At 60.1% G+C, this 15,000-nt stretch overlaps 1 non-coding gene across 1 annotated transcript; it reads right to left on the bottom strand.

Moving 5' to 3' along the window:
• Positions 1-4,266: 4,266 nt before the first annotated feature.
• LOC131866355 (5S ribosomal RNA) lies at positions 4,267-4,385 on the bottom strand. The gene has a single exon (XR_009364973.1). It is a non-coding gene; the product is annotated as a 5S ribosomal RNA (ribosomal RNA).
• Positions 4,386-15,000: the final 10,615 nt, after the last annotated feature.

Here is a 15,000-nt window from a genome sequence, read left to right as displayed (position 1 = left end):
GTCCGAGCCCGGTTTGCCCCGGGTGCGCACCTCGCGTGCACCTTCGCCGGGGTGAGCACCTTGGTGTGCAGACCTTGGTTGGGTTGCGCGCCCTGGTGCGCACCAAGGAGCGCTCTGAAGTGTGCTCCAAGGTGCGGCGTGCACGAAGTCGGAGCCCGGTTTGCCCCGGGTGTGCACCTCGGGTGCGCACCTCGCGTGCACCTTCGCTGCGGTGGGCACCTTGGCTGGGTTGCGCGCCTTGGTGGGCACCATGCAGTGCACGAAGTCGGAGCCCGGATTGCCCCGGGCGCGCACCTCCGCCAGGGTGGGCACCTTGGTGCGCACAACTTGCCTGGGCTGCGCACCAGGAAGGGCTCAAGATGGCACCCGCGTTCCGTTTTTTTCACTATCTTTCAGAACGGAAATTTTAAAATCTCGTTTTTTTTTGCCTTTTCTGGAAATTAGTGAAGGCAGCGCATCAAAGGTGCGCAACGCTGGTGCGAACCTGGGAGCGCTCCGATGTGTGCTCCAAGGTGCGGCGTGCACGAAGTCGGACCCCGGTTTGCCCCGGGTGCGCACCTCGCGTGCACCTTGGTGCGCACACCTTGGCTGGGTTGCGCGCCCTGGTGGGCACCATGGTGCGCACCAAGGAGCGCTCCGAAGTGTGCTCCAAGGTGCGGCGTGCACGAAGTCGGAGCCCGGTTTGCCCCGGGTGTGCACCTCGCGTGCACCTTCGCCGCGGTGGGCACCATGGCGTGCACGAAGTCGGAGCCCGGTTTGCCCCGGGTGCGCACCTCGCGTGCACCTTCGCCGGGGTGGGCACCTTGGTGTGCAGACCTTGGCTGGGTTGCGCGCCCTGGTGGGCACCATGGTGCGCACCAAGGAGCGCTCCGAAGTGTGCTCCAAGGTGCGGCCTGCACGAAGTCGGAGCCCGGTTTGCCCCGGGTGTGCACCTCGGGTGGGCACCTTGGTGCGCATGCCTTGCCTGGGCTGCGCACCAGGGCGGGCTCAAGATGGCACCCGCGTTCCTTTTTTTTCACTATCTTTCAAAACGGAAATTTTAAAATCTCATTTTTTTTTGCCTTTTTCTGGAAATTAGTGAAGGCAGCGCATCAAAGGTGCGCACCTCGCTGCCCACCACGGTGCGCAACGCCGGTGGGCACCCGGGAGTGCTTCGAAGTGTGCTCCAAGGTGCTGCGTGCACGTTGTCGGAGCCCGGTTTGCCCCGGGTGCGCACCTCGCGTGCACCTTCGTCGGGGTGGGCACCTTGGCTGGGTTTGCCCCGGCTGCGCTCCGAAGCGGGGTTATTGGAGCGCCGCCTCTTTTTTTGTCGGAGCGTTTGGTGGGGTTTCTCGCATTGGCTCTTCCGAGGCCCGGTTGCCACCCTGGCGCGCACGAAGTCGGAAGTAGGGTTAATTGCCCGGGTGCGCACCTTTGCCAGGGTGGGCACCTTACCTGGGCTGCGCACCAGGGCGGGCTCAAGATGGCACGCGCGTTCCGTTTTTTTCACTATCTTTCAAAACGGAAATTTTAAAATCTCCTTTTTTTTTTGCCTTTTCTGGAAATTAGTGAAGGCAGCGCATCAAAGGTGCGCACCTCGCTGCCCACCTTGGTGTGCTCTGAGGTGCGCACCCGGGAGCGCTACGAAGTGTGCTCCAAGGTGCGGCGTGCACGTTGTCGGAGCCCGGTTTGCCCCGGGTGCGCACCTCGCCTGCACCTTGGCCGGGGTGGGCACCTTGGCTGGGTTTGCCCAGGGTGCGCTCCGAAGCGGGGTTACTGGAGCGCCCCCTCTTTTTTTGTCAGAGCGTTTGGTGGGGTTTCTCGCATTGGCTCTTCCCAGGCCCGGTTGTTGGGTGCGCTCCCACCCTGGCGCGCGCGAAGTTGGAAGTTGGGTTAATTGCCCGGGCGCGCACCTTCGCCAGGGTGGGCACCTTGGTGCGCACACCTTGGCTGGGCTGCGCACCAGGGCGGGCTCAAGATGGCACCAGCATTCCCTTTTTCTCACTATCTTTCAAAACGGAAATTTTAAAATCTCGTTTTTTTTTGCCTTTTATGGAAATTAGTGAAGGCATCGCATCAAAGGTGCGCACCTCGCTGCCCACCTTGGTGTGCTCCGAGGTGCCCACCACGGTGCGCAACGCCGGTGCGAACCCGGGAGCGCCCCGATGTGTGCTCCAAGGTGCGGCGTGCACGAAGTCGGACCCCGGTTTGCCCCGGGTGCGCACCTCGCGTGCACCTTGGTGCGCACACCTTGGCTGGGTTGCGCGGCCTGGTGGGCACCATGGTGCGCACCAAGGAGCGCTCCGAAGTGTGCTCCAAGGTGCGGCGTGCACGAAGTCGGAGCCCGGTTTGCCCCGGGTACGCACCTCGCGTGCACCTTCGCCGGGGTGGGCACCTCGGCTGGGTTGCGCGCCCTGGTGCGCACCAAGGAGCGCTCCGAAGTGTGCTCCAAGGTGCGGCGTGCACGAAGTCGGAGCCCGGTTTGCCCCGGGTGCGCACCTTCGCCGCGGTGCGCACCATGGCGTGCACGAAGTCGGAGCCCGGTTTGCCCCGGGTGCGCACCTCGCGTGCACCTTCGGCGGGGTTGCGCGCCCTGGTGGGCACCATGGTGCGCACCAAGGAGCGCTCCGAAGTGTGCTCCAAGGTGCGGCGTGCACGAAGTCGGAGCCCGGTTTGCCCCGGGTGCGCACCTCGCGTGCACCTTCGGCGGGGTTGCGCGCCCTGGTGGGCACCATGGTGCGCACCAAGGAGCGCTCCGAAGTGTGCTCCAAGGTGCGGCGTGCACGAAGTCGGAGCCCGGTTTGCCCCGGGTGCGCACCTCGCGTGCACCTTCGCCGCGGTGGGCACCATGGCGTGCACGAAGTCGGAGCCCGGTTTGCCCCGGGTGCGCACCTCGCGTGCACCTTCGCCGGGGTGGGCACCTCGGCTGGGTTGCGCGCCCTGGTGCGCACCAAGGAGCGCTCCGAAGTGTGCTCCAAGGTGCGGCGTGCACGAAGTCGGAGCCCGGTTTGCCCCGGGTGCGCACCTCGCGTGCACCTTCGCCAGGGTGGGCACCTCGGTGCGCACACCTTCTCAATGTTTTCTTGCCTTTTCTGGAAATTGGTGAAGGCAGCGCATCAAAGGTGCGCACCTCGGTGTGCTCCGAGGTGCGAACCCGAGAGCGCTCCGAGGTGCCCACGAAGTCGAAAGTCGGGTTAATTGCATTGTTTTCCCCGGGTGCGCTCCGAGGTGCGCAACATCGGCGCGCACCAAGGAGGGCTCCGAAGTGTGCTCCAAGGTGCGCACGATGGCGTGCACCTCTGGTGCGCACGATTCGGAGCTCGGTTTGACCGGGGTGCGCACACCTTGGCTGGGTTGCGCACCTTTTGTGCGCTCCAAGGTGCGCACGAAGTCGGAGCTCGGTTTGCCCCGGGTGCGCACCTTCGCCAGGGTGCGCACCTTGATGCGCACGCCTTGGCTGGGCTGCGCACCTTGGTGGGCGCCATGGTGCGCACCTTTCGTGCGCTCCAAGGTGCGCACGAAGTCGGAGCTCGGTTTGCCCCGGGTGCGCACCTTGGTGGGCGCCATGGTGCACTCCGAGGTGCCCAAGATTGGTGCGCACCAAGGAGCGCTCCGAAGTGCGCTCCAAGGTGCGCGCGAAGTCGAAAGTTGGGTTAATTGTCCGGTTTGCCTCGGGTGCGCACCTTGCGTGCACCTTCGCCAGGGTGGGCGCCTTGGTGCGCACACCTTGGCTGGGCTGCGCACACCTTGGCACCCGCGTTTCCTTCATTTTAAATTTTTTTTTTTTACAATCTCTCAAGTGGGAAATTCTATAATCTCAACTTTTTTTGCCTTTTCAGGAAACTTTTGAATGGAGCGCATCATTGGTGCGCTCCGAAGTGTGCTCCAAAGCTCTCTCCAGCTGCGTGCACCTGCCCCGGCCGCGCACCCGGCCCCGCCCAGCTTCGCTCACCTGTCCCGGGCGTCTGGTGCGGAACCTTAGAGTAAGAAACATCACCGTGCACCTTGGCCAACGTGCGCGACTCGACCGAGCGCGCACTGGCCGAGGTGCACACCGATTTCACCTGGGTGCGCGCGCAGCACCTCGGGCGCACCGGGGTGCGCGCACAACGCCCGGGTTGCACCGTGGCCTGTGTGCTCGGGGCGCCTCGGGTGCGCGCTCGGTGTCGCCCCCGCGCGCGCGGTAGTGCGGGCAGCGCACCCCGGCCCGGCCCGGCCCCGACGAGAACGCAAACGGGCAAAAGGTTTATTCAAATAGCATTGCGACGCCCGGCGAAAAACTAAAAAAGGGTGCAACACCGGGACTTCCCGGGAGGTCACCCATCCCAGTACTACTCCGGCCCAAGCGCGCTTAACTGCGGAGTTCTGATGGGATCCGGTGCACTAACGCTGGTATGATCGCACCCGTTATGAGCTTGTCGCAGTGTGTACTTAGCAAACCGCGACCCACGTGCGAATCCACCCCGGCCACCCACCCCCGTCGAGGTGCACACCCTCCCTCGCGAAGTGCGCCCCGTTCGCCAAGTGTGAGCCCTGCCCGGGTGCGCGCACCTTGCTAGGGCGTCGGGTGTGCACCCGGCCCGGCCTACGTGCGTGCACCTGGAGGGGGCGTCGTGTGCGTGCAGTGTCCCGTCTGCAACGCGGTGCCCACACACCACCTCGGGCGCAACGACCTGCGCTCACATGTGGGCCGAGTGCACCTTGGTGCATGTTCGGGGCGCCTCGGGTGCACGCTCGATCTTGCCCCGGTGCACCAAGGCGCTCGGTTTGCCCCGGGTGCGCACTTGGTGCAAGGTGGGCACCCAAAATAGGGATCAAGCACCAAAACACAAGTTTCGGGATGCAAAATGGGACCCAAGGACCACAAATGCGTTCCAAGACCCATGATGGGTCCACGAGAACAAAAATGTGTTCCGAGACTTAATAAACAAATATTGGGTTTTAGGAGAAGAAACATGCTCTGATGCCCAAAACGAGAATCGACCCCGAAAAGGCCACAGGCCAAAAGTGGGATGCGAGACAAAAAAAAATGGGACCCGAGGACCAAAATTGGGTTCCCAGGTCGAAGACAGGGCAACCGGACAAGAAACGACCTCTAAGGCTCGAAATGAGTCCCGACGACTAAAACTTGACAAGAAGCACCCATCAGGCACCCAACTCGACACCCATGGGATGCCGACCCACCCGGGCTTCCACCTAGCACACCTTGGCACCCACCCACCCTCGCACCCAACCTCGCACCCAACTTAGCACCTTTGAACCCACATTGGCACTCACCCTGACCCTGGCACCTTGGAACCCACATTGGCACTCACCTTGACCCTGGCACCCACCTTTGCACTCACCTTGGGACCCACCCTGGCTCCCACCTCGGCACCCACCCAGACACCCACCTTGGTTCCTTGGCACCCACCTTGGATCCTTGGCACCCACCCCGACACCCACCTTGGCACGCAACTTGGCTACTTGCCACCCACCTTGGCTCCTTGACGCCCACCCCGACAACCACCCCGTGACCTACCCTGGCTAGGGTTGGTGCACACCCACCCTGGTGCCCACCTTGGCACCCACCCTATGACCCACCTTGGCACGCACCTTAGTACCCACCCCGTTACCCACCCTAGGACCCACCCCGTGACCCACCTTGGCCAGGGTGGGTGCACCCACCCTGGTGCCCACCTTGGCACCCACCCATCCTAGCACCCAGCCTGTGACCGGGCTTGGAACCCAACCTTGCACCCGCACCCGTCTTGGCCAGTGTGGGTGCGCACCCATCCTGGCACCCACGTTGTGACACACCCTTTAACCCACGCACCCTAGCACCCACGTTGGCACCCACCTTGGAACCCAACCTAGCAACTTGGCACCCACCCCGTGACCCACCTTGGCATCCACCATAGCAGTCGCCGACTTGGCACCCACCTCGGCACCCACCTTGACACTTGTGGACCCACCTTGCCACTCACCCTAGCATCGACCCATCCTAGCACCCACCCTGGCACCTTTGCACCCTAGCACTCACCCATCCTAGCACCTAACCTGTGACCCACCTTGACACTCACCCTCGCACCCACCTTGGAACCCAACCTAGCACCCACCCACCCTGACACCAACCCTAGCACCTACCCACCCTTGCACCCACCCTGTGACCCATCTTGGCACCCACCCATCCTACCACTCAACCTATCACCCACCTTCTCACCCACCTTGGCATCCACCTTAGCACCCACCCACACTGGCACCTTGGCACCCACCTCGGGCAAGGTGGGTGCACACCCACCCTGGCACCCAATTTAGAACCCACCGAGCATGTTACCCACCTTGGCACCCACATTGCAGCCCACCCTAGTACCCACCCTATGACCCACATTGGCATCCACACCCTAGCACCCAGGCACCTCGACACCCGCCTTGACACCCATCCTAGCACTGAACCTGTGACCCACCTTGGAACTCACCCTAGAACCCACCCACCCTGTGAACCACCTTGGCATCCACCTTAGCACCCACCCACCTTGGCACCCACTCTAGCACTCACCCATCCTAACACCCAACTTGTTACCCACCTTGGCACCCGCCCTCGCGTCCACCTTGAAACCCACCCTAGCACCCACCCACGCAGGAGCCCACCTTGGCACCCAACCTAACACCCACGCATCCTGGCACCCAACTTGTGACCCACCTTGGAACCCACCCTAGTACCCACCTTTGAACCCACTATATCACCAACCCACCTTGGCACCCACCCTATGACCCTCTTTGGAATCCACCCTAGCACGCACCCACCCTGGCACCCACCATGGAGCGCACCCTAGCACCCACCCACCTCGGCACGCACCTCAACACCCACCTTGGTGTGCGCACTGCGCCAACCTCTCAAAGACCCTATGTGGTGCGCTCCAAAGTGTACACCTTTGGTGCGCTCCAAGGTGCGCACCTTTGGTGCACACCGAGGTGCACACCAAAGTGTGCACCGAGGTGAGCACCAAAGTGCACTCCAGGGTGCACACCAAGGCGTGCACCTTTGGTGCGGTCAATGCAAACGAATTCGGAAGTTGGGGTCGATGTCCTAATCGCTGCTGCAGACTACACGTATGAGAATCGGACAAATAGCTTTATATAGGGGAGGTGTTGCGTTTGATGGGTCGACTCCCCTGGTTGTGTGCACTGCACCAACTTCAAAGACCCTGTCTTGTTTAAGAAGTCAAAAGTTGGGGTGGATGTCCTAATCATTGCTGCAGTCTACGCATGTATGAGAATCAGACAAATAGCTTATATAGGGGAGGTGTTGCATTCGGTGGGTTGACTCCCCTGGTTGTGCGCACTGCGCCAACCTCAAAGACCCCGCATAGCAGAAGAAGTCGGAAGTCGGATTTTGGTGAGCACCAAGGCGTGCACCTTTGGTGCGGTCAACGCAGACGAATTCAGAAGTTGGGGTGGATGTCCTAATCGTTGTTGCAGGCTACACATGTATGAGAATCAGACAAATAGCTTATATAGGGGAGGTGTTGGGTTTGATGGGTCAACTCCCTTGGTTGTGCGCATTACGCCAACCTCAAAGACCTTGTTTTCGTTAAGAAGTCAAAAGTTGGGGTCAATGTCCTAATGGCTCCTGCAGGCTACACATGTATGAGAATCGGACAAATAGCTTATATAGGGGAGGTGTTGGGTTTGATGGGTCGACTCCCCTGGTTGTGCGCATTACGTCAACCTCAAAGACCTTGTTTTCGTTAAGAAGTCAAAAGTTGGGGTCGATGTCCTAATTGCTCCTGTAGACTACACATGTATGAGAATCAGACAAATAGCTTATATAGGGGAGGTGTTGGGTTTGATGGGTTGACTCCCCTAGTTGTTCGCATTACACCAACCTCAAAGACCTTGTTTTCGTTTAGAAGCCGAAAGTTGGGGTCGATGTCCTAATTGCTCCTGCAGGCTACGCATGTATGAGAATCAGACAAATAGCTTATATAGGGGAGGTGTTGGGTTTGATGGGTCGACTCCCCTGGTTGTGCGCATTGCGCCAACCTCAAAGACCCTGCATTGCGGATGAAGTCGAAAGTCAGAGTTTGGTGTGCTACAAGGTGTGGTCGAAGGTGCTCACCTAGGTGTGCACCTTTGGAGCACAGGAAAAGTGCCCTCCAAAAGTGCGCACCTTTGGAGTGCACAAAAGTGCCCTCCAAAAGTGCGCACCTTTGGAGCGCAGAAAAGTGCCCTCCAAAAAGTGCCCTCCAAAAGTGCGCACCTTTGGAGCGCAGAAAAGTGCCCTCCAAAAAGTGCCCTCCAAAAGTGCGCACCTTTGGAGCGCAGAAAAGTGCCCTCCAAAAAGTGCCCTCCAAAAGTGCGCACCTTTGGAGCGCAGAAAAGTGCCCTCCAAAAGTGCGCACCTTTGGAGCGCAGAAAAGTGCCCTCCAAAAAGTGCCCTCCAAAAGTGCGCACCTTTGGAGCGCAGAAAAGTGCCCTCCAAAAAGTGCCCTCCAAAAGTGCGCACCTTTGGAGCGCAGAAAAGTGCCCTCCAAAAAGTGCCCTCCAAAAGTGCGCACCTTTGGAGCGCAGAAAAGTGCCCTCCAAAAAGTGCCCTCCAAAAGTGCGCACCTTTGGAGCGCAGAAAAGTGCCCTCCAAAAAGTGCCCTCCAAAAGTGCGCACCTTTGGAGCGCAGAAAAGTGCCCTCCAAAAGTGCGCACCTTTGGAGCGCACAAAAGTGCCCTCCAAAAGTGCGCACTTTTGGTGCGCACCAAGGCGCTGGTTCGGTCGTTGCAGGCGAGTTCGGAAGTTGGGGTCGATGTCCTGAGCGGAGGTGCAAACTACACAGGTGTCGGAATCGGACAAATAGCTTATATAGGGGAGGTGTATGCTTCGATGGGTCGACTCCCCAGGTTGAGCGCACCGCGCCAACCTCAAAGACCCTACGGTATGGATGAAGTCGGAAGTTGGGTCCGATGACCAATTCGATTAGTAGGTATGCTCATGAGGTCGGAATTTGGGTCCGATGACCTGCCATGTGCAGGAAGGCGAATGTTGACACTGTGCGTTGCAAGGTGCACACCAAGGCGCTGGTGCGGTCTTTTTAGTCGAGTTCGGAAGTTGGGGTCGATGTCCTGATCGGAGGTGCAAGCTACACAGGTGTGGGAATCGGACAAATAGCTTATATAGGGGAGGTGTATGCTTCGTTGGGTCGACTCCCCGGGTTGAGCGCACCGCGCCAACCTCAAAGACCCTACGGTATGGATGAAGTCGGAAGTTGGGTCCGATGACCGATTCGATATGTAGGCATACTCGCGAGGTCGGAATTTGGGTCCGATGACCTGCCACGTGCAGGAAGGCGAATGTTGGCACTGTGCGTTGCAAGGTGCGCACCAAGGCGCTGGTTCGGTCGTTGGAGGCGAGTTCGGAAGTTGGGGTCGATGTCTTGATCGGAGGTGCAAACTACACAGGTGTGGGAATCGGACAAATAGCTTATATAGGGGAGGTGTATGCTTCGTTGGGTCGACTCCCCGGGTTGAGCGCACCGCGCCAACCTCAAAGACCCTACGGTATGGATGAAGTCGGAAGTTGGGTCCGATGACCGATTCGATATGTAGGCATACTCGCGAGGTCGGAATTTGGGTCCGATGACCTGCCATGTGCAGGAAGGCGAATGTTGGGACTGTGCGTCGCAAGGTGCGCACCAAGGCGCTGGTGCCGTCGTTGCAGTCGAGTTCGGAAGTTGGGGTCGATGTCCTGGTCAGAGGTGCAAACTACACAGGTGTGGGAATCGGACAAATAGCTTATATAGGGGAGGTGTATGCTTCGATGGGTCGACTCCCTGGGTTGAGCGCACCGCGCCAACCTCAAAGACCCTACAGTATGGATGAAGTCGGAAGTTGGGTCCGATGACCGATTCGATACGTAGGCATATTGGCGAGGTCTGAATTTGTGTCCGATGACCTGCCATGCGCAGGAAGGCGGAATTTGGGTCCGATGACCGAGTTGATGGCGTGCCATGCGCAGAAAGGCGGAATTTGGGTCCGATGACCGAGTTGATGTTGATGGCCCGCCATGCACAGGAAGGCGGAATTTGGGTCCGATGACCGATTTGAAGGCGTGCCATACGCAAAAAGGCGGAGTTTGGGTCCGATGACCGAGTTGATATTGATGGCCCGCCATGCGCAGGAAGGCGGAATTTGGGTCCGATGACCTGACATACGCATGGAGTCCGACTCGGGGGCCGATGTTCGATTCGATGACTTGCATTGTGGGTAAAGTCGGAAGTTGTGGTCTTTGACCCGATTCGATGACCAGACTTCGGCTGCTTGAGAATCGGACAAATAACTTATATAGGGGAGGTAGTGTTCTCGAGCATCCTCCCCCCGTGCCCGTTTATGTCGATTGATGCTGGTGCTCGACTGGTTGGAGCGCTCGGATGCAAAAATCTTGCACCAGGATTTATCGATTGTGATGGACACGGCAAGTCTCCTGATTGCTATGCAGGAGCTCATCGTGAATCTCTATGCGGCCTTGGTATGGACTCGACCTGCGGAATGGTTCGGCAATGGTAGTCGCTCCAACACGTCCTTGCAATGGCCACAGAGGTGATTCGACTAGAGCTCCAGTCTAGCTTTTGGGTTGCTTGGCGGACTGGTATAGCCGCGATCGAGTTCCGGCCATGAACGTTTTAGATAGCTCTTGGGCTTTCTGGGACGGAAGTCGGAAGTTTGGGCTGTTGTCCGATTTGATGACCATTCTTCGGATGTGTGAGAATCGGACAAATAACTTATATAGGGGACTGTGTTGTCTCACGCAGCCCCCTCCGTGCCCCTCTATCTCGACCGATGTTGGTGCTTGAAAGGGTTGGGATCGCTCGGATTTATAAACGTGCACCACCATTTGTCGAGTGTGAGGGACGCGGCAGGTCTCCTAAATGCTATGCGGGCGCTCTCTGAGAATCTCTATCCGGCCTCGACACAGACTAGTCTTGCTGAATGGTTTGGCACTGGTAGTCGATCCAACACGTCGTTGTTGTGGCCGCCTAGGCGATTCGATTCGAGCCCCCGTCTAGCTTTTGGGTTGCTTGGCGGATTTTGCCCTATCCGCAAGTGAGCTCGGTCCCTAAACGTTCGAGAAACCCGATTGCTATGCGCCGACTCTCTTTCTTGCGAGCCTCCATCTAGCTTTTGGGTCTCTACGGAACGGAAGTCGGAATCTGGGACCGTTGTTTGATTCGACGAGGCAGACTACGGTTGTGCGAGAATCGGACAAATAACTTATATAGGGGAGGTGTTGACTGGAGCATTCTCCCCCGTGCCCCTCTAACTCGACCAATGCTGGCGCTCGAACGGTGGTAGCGCTCGGATTTTCATTGAGCGCCAGCATTGGTCGATTTAGAGGGGCATGCGAGATTCCCGAATGCTATGCGAGGGCTCTAACGGAAATGTCTATTGGTTTCGGTATGGATGCAATTGCGAGTGGTTCGGCAAAGGTAGTCGTTCCGATGCGTCCATGTCGTGGCCAAATCGATAATTCGATTTGAGCCCTCGTATAGCATTTGGGTCTCTCGATGTGATTCCGCATTCCAGTCCCTTTGGGCACTGCTTGAGCCGCATCCCAGGGGGTTCCCTTCCCAATAATCTGCCTCGCAACCCGATTGCTATGCGGTGAGGCTCCTCGGCCGCCTCGGAACTATCTGTGTATCAGACGCATCGCGGGATAAGGGGTTGGCAACGGTAGTCGCCCCAAGCGCGTCCGATGCTTGGACCATTCCGAGGCGGCCCTGAAGCCTCTTCCGTCTAGCCGTTGGGTCCTTCTCGCCGCATCCCTCGCCTCGCACCCCGATTGCTATGCGGTGAGGCTCCTCGGCCGCCTCGGAACTATCTGTGTATCGGACGCGTCGCGGGATAAGGGGTTGTCACTGGTAGTCGCCCCAAGCGCGTCCGATGCTTGGACCATTCCGAGGCGGCCCTGAAGCCTCTTCCGTCTAGCCGTTGGGTCCTTCTCGCCGCATCCCTCGCCTCGCACCCCGATTGCTATGCGGTGAGGCTCCTCGGCCGCCTCGGAACTATCTGTGTATCGGACGCGTCGCGGGATAAGGGGTTGTCACTGGTAGTCGCCCCAAGCGCGTCCGATGCTTGGACCATTCCGAGGCGGCCCTGAAGCCTCTTCCGTCTAGCCGTTGGGTCCTTCTCGCCGCATCCCTCGCCTCGCACCCCGATTGCTATGCGGTGAGGCTCCTCGGCCGCCTCGGAACTATCTGTGTATCGGACGCGTCGCGGGATAAGGGGTTGTCACTGGTAGTCGCCCCAAGCGCGTCCGATGCTTGGACCATTCCGAGGCGGCCCTGAAGCCTCTTCCGTCTAGCCGTTGGGTCCTTCTCGCCGCATCCCTCGCCTCGCACCCCGATTGCTATGCGGTGAGGCTCCTCGGCCGCCTCGGAACTATCTGTGTATCGGACGCGTCGCGGGATAAGGGGTTGTCACTGGTAGTCGCCCCAAGCGCGTCCGATGCTTGGACCATTCCGAGGCGGCCCTGAAGCCTCTTCCGTCTAGCCGTTGGGTCCTTCTCGCCGCATCCTTCGCCTCGCACCCCGATTGCTATGCGGTGAGGCTCCTCGGCCGCCTCGGAACTATCTGTGTATCGGACGCGTCGCGGGATAAGGGGTTGTCACTGGTAGTCGCCCCAAGCGCGTCCGATGCTTGGACCATTCCGAGGCGGACCCGAAGCCTCTTCCGTCTAGCCGTTGGGTCCTTCTCGCCGCATCCCTCGCCTCGCACCCCGATTGCTATGCGGTGAGGCTCCTCGGCCGCCTTGGAACTATCTGTGTATCGGACGCGTCGCGGGATAAGGGGTTGTCACTGGTAGTCGCCCCAAGCGCGTCCGATGCTTGGACCATTCCGAGGCGGACCCGAAGCCTCTTCCGTCTAGCCGTTGGGTCCTTCTCGCCGCATCCCTCGCCTCGCACCCCGATTGCTATGCGGTGAGGCTCCTCGGCCGCCTTGGAACTATCTGTGTATCGGACGCGTCGCGGGATAAGGGGTTGTCACTGGTAGTCGCCCCAAGCGCGTCCGATGCTTGGACCATTCCGAGGCGGACCCGAAGCCTCTTCCGTCTAGCCGTTGGGTCCTTCTCGCCGCATCCCTCGCCTCGCACCCCGATTGCTATGCGGTGAGGCTCCTCGGCCGCCTTGGAACTATCTGTGTATCGGACGCGTCGCGGGATAAGGGGTTGTCACTGGTAGTCGCCCCAAGCGCGTCCGATGCTTGGACCATTCCGAGGCGGCCCCGAAGCCTCTTCCGTGTAGCCGTTGGGTCCTTCTCGCCGCATCCCTCGCCTCGCACCCCGATTGCTATGCGGTGAGGCTCCTCGGCCGCCTTGGAACTATCTGTGTATCGGACGCGTCGCGGGATAAGGGGTTGTCACTGGTAGTCGCCCCAAGCGCGTCCGATGCTTGGACCATTCCGAGGCGGCCCCGAAGCCTCTTCCGTGTAGCCGTTGGGTCCTTCTCGCCGCATCCCTCGCCTCGCACCCCGATTGCTATGCGGTGAGGCTCCTCGGCCGCCTTGGAACTATCTGTGTATCGGACGCGTCGCGGGATAAGGGGTTGTCACTGGTAGTCGCCCCAAGCGCGTCCGATGCTTGGACCATTCCGAGGCGGACCTGAAGCCTCTTCCCTCTAGCCGTTGGGGCTTTCTCGCCGCATCCCTCGCCTCGCACCCTGATTGCTATGCTGTGAGGCTCCTCGGCCGCCTTGGAACTATCTGTGTATCGGACGCATCGCGGGATAAGGGGTTGGCAGTGGTAGTCGCCCCAAGCGCATCCGATGCTTGGACCATTCCGAGGCGGCCCTGCAGCCTCTTCCGTCTAGCCGTTGGGGCCATCTCGCCGCATCCCCCACCTCGCACCACGATTGCTATGCGGTGAGGCTCCTTGGCCGCCTCGGAACTATCTGTGTATCGGACGCATCGCGGGATAAGGGGTTGTCACTGGTAGTCGCCCCAAGCGCGTCCGATGCTTGGACTATTCCGAGGCGGCCCTGCAGCCTCTTCCGTCTAGCCGTTGGGGCCATCTCGCTGCATCCCCCACCTCCTCGGCCGCCTCGGAACTATCTGTGTATCGGACGCATCGCGGGATAAGGGGTTGGCAGTGGTAGTCGCCCCAAGCGCGTCCGATGCTTGGACTATTCCGAGGCAGCCCTGCAGCCTCTTCCGTCTAGCCTTTGGGGCCATCTCGCCGCATCCCTCGCCTCGCACCCCGATTGCTATGCGGTGAGGCTCCTCGGCCGCCTGGGAACTATCTTCGTATCGGACGCATCGCGGGATAAGGGGTTGTCACTGGTAGTCGCCCCAAGCGCGTCCGATGCTTGGACTATTCCGAGGCGGCCCTGTGGCCTCTTCCGTCTAGCCGTTGGGGCCATCTCGCCGCATCCCCCACCTCGCACCCCGATTGCTATGCGGTGAGGCTCTTCGGCCGCCTTGGAACTATCTTCGTATCGGACGCATTGCGGGATAAGGGGTTGTCACTGGTAGTGGCCCCAAGCGCGTCCGATGCTTGGACTATTCCGAGGCGGCCCTGCAGCCTCTTCCGTCTAGCCGTTGGGGCCATCTCGCCGCATCCCCCACCTCGCACCCCGATTGCTATGCGGTGAGGCTCCTCGGCCGCCTTGGAACTATCTTCGTATCGGACGCATCGCGGGATAAGGGGTTGTCACTGGTAGTCGCCCCAAGCGCGTCCGATGCTTGGACTATTCCGACGCGGCCCTGTGGCCTCTTCCGTCTAGCCGTTGGGGCCATCTCGCCGCATCCCCCACCTCGCACCCCGATTGCTATGCGGTGAGGCTCCTCGGCCGCCTTGGAACCATCTTCGTATCGGACGCATCGCGGGATAGGGGGCTGTCACTGGTAGTCGCCCCAAGCGTGTCCGATGCTTGGACCATTCCTAGGCGGCCCTGAAGCCTCTTCCGTCTAGCCGTTGGGGCCTTCCCGCCCCATCCCTCGCCTCGCACCCCCGATTGCTATGCGGTGAGGCTCCTCGGCCGCCTTGGAACCATCTGT

This window comes from Cryptomeria japonica, unplaced genomic scaffold (assembly GCF_030272615.1).
Source record: "Cryptomeria japonica unplaced genomic scaffold, Sugi_1.0 HiC_scaffold_141, whole genome shotgun sequence".
NCBI lineage: Eukaryota > Viridiplantae > Streptophyta > Pinopsida > Cupressales > Cupressaceae > Cryptomeria > Cryptomeria japonica.
Note: the sequence above shows the minus strand (reverse complement) of the source record. Positions and strands in the feature narration are given on the sequence as shown.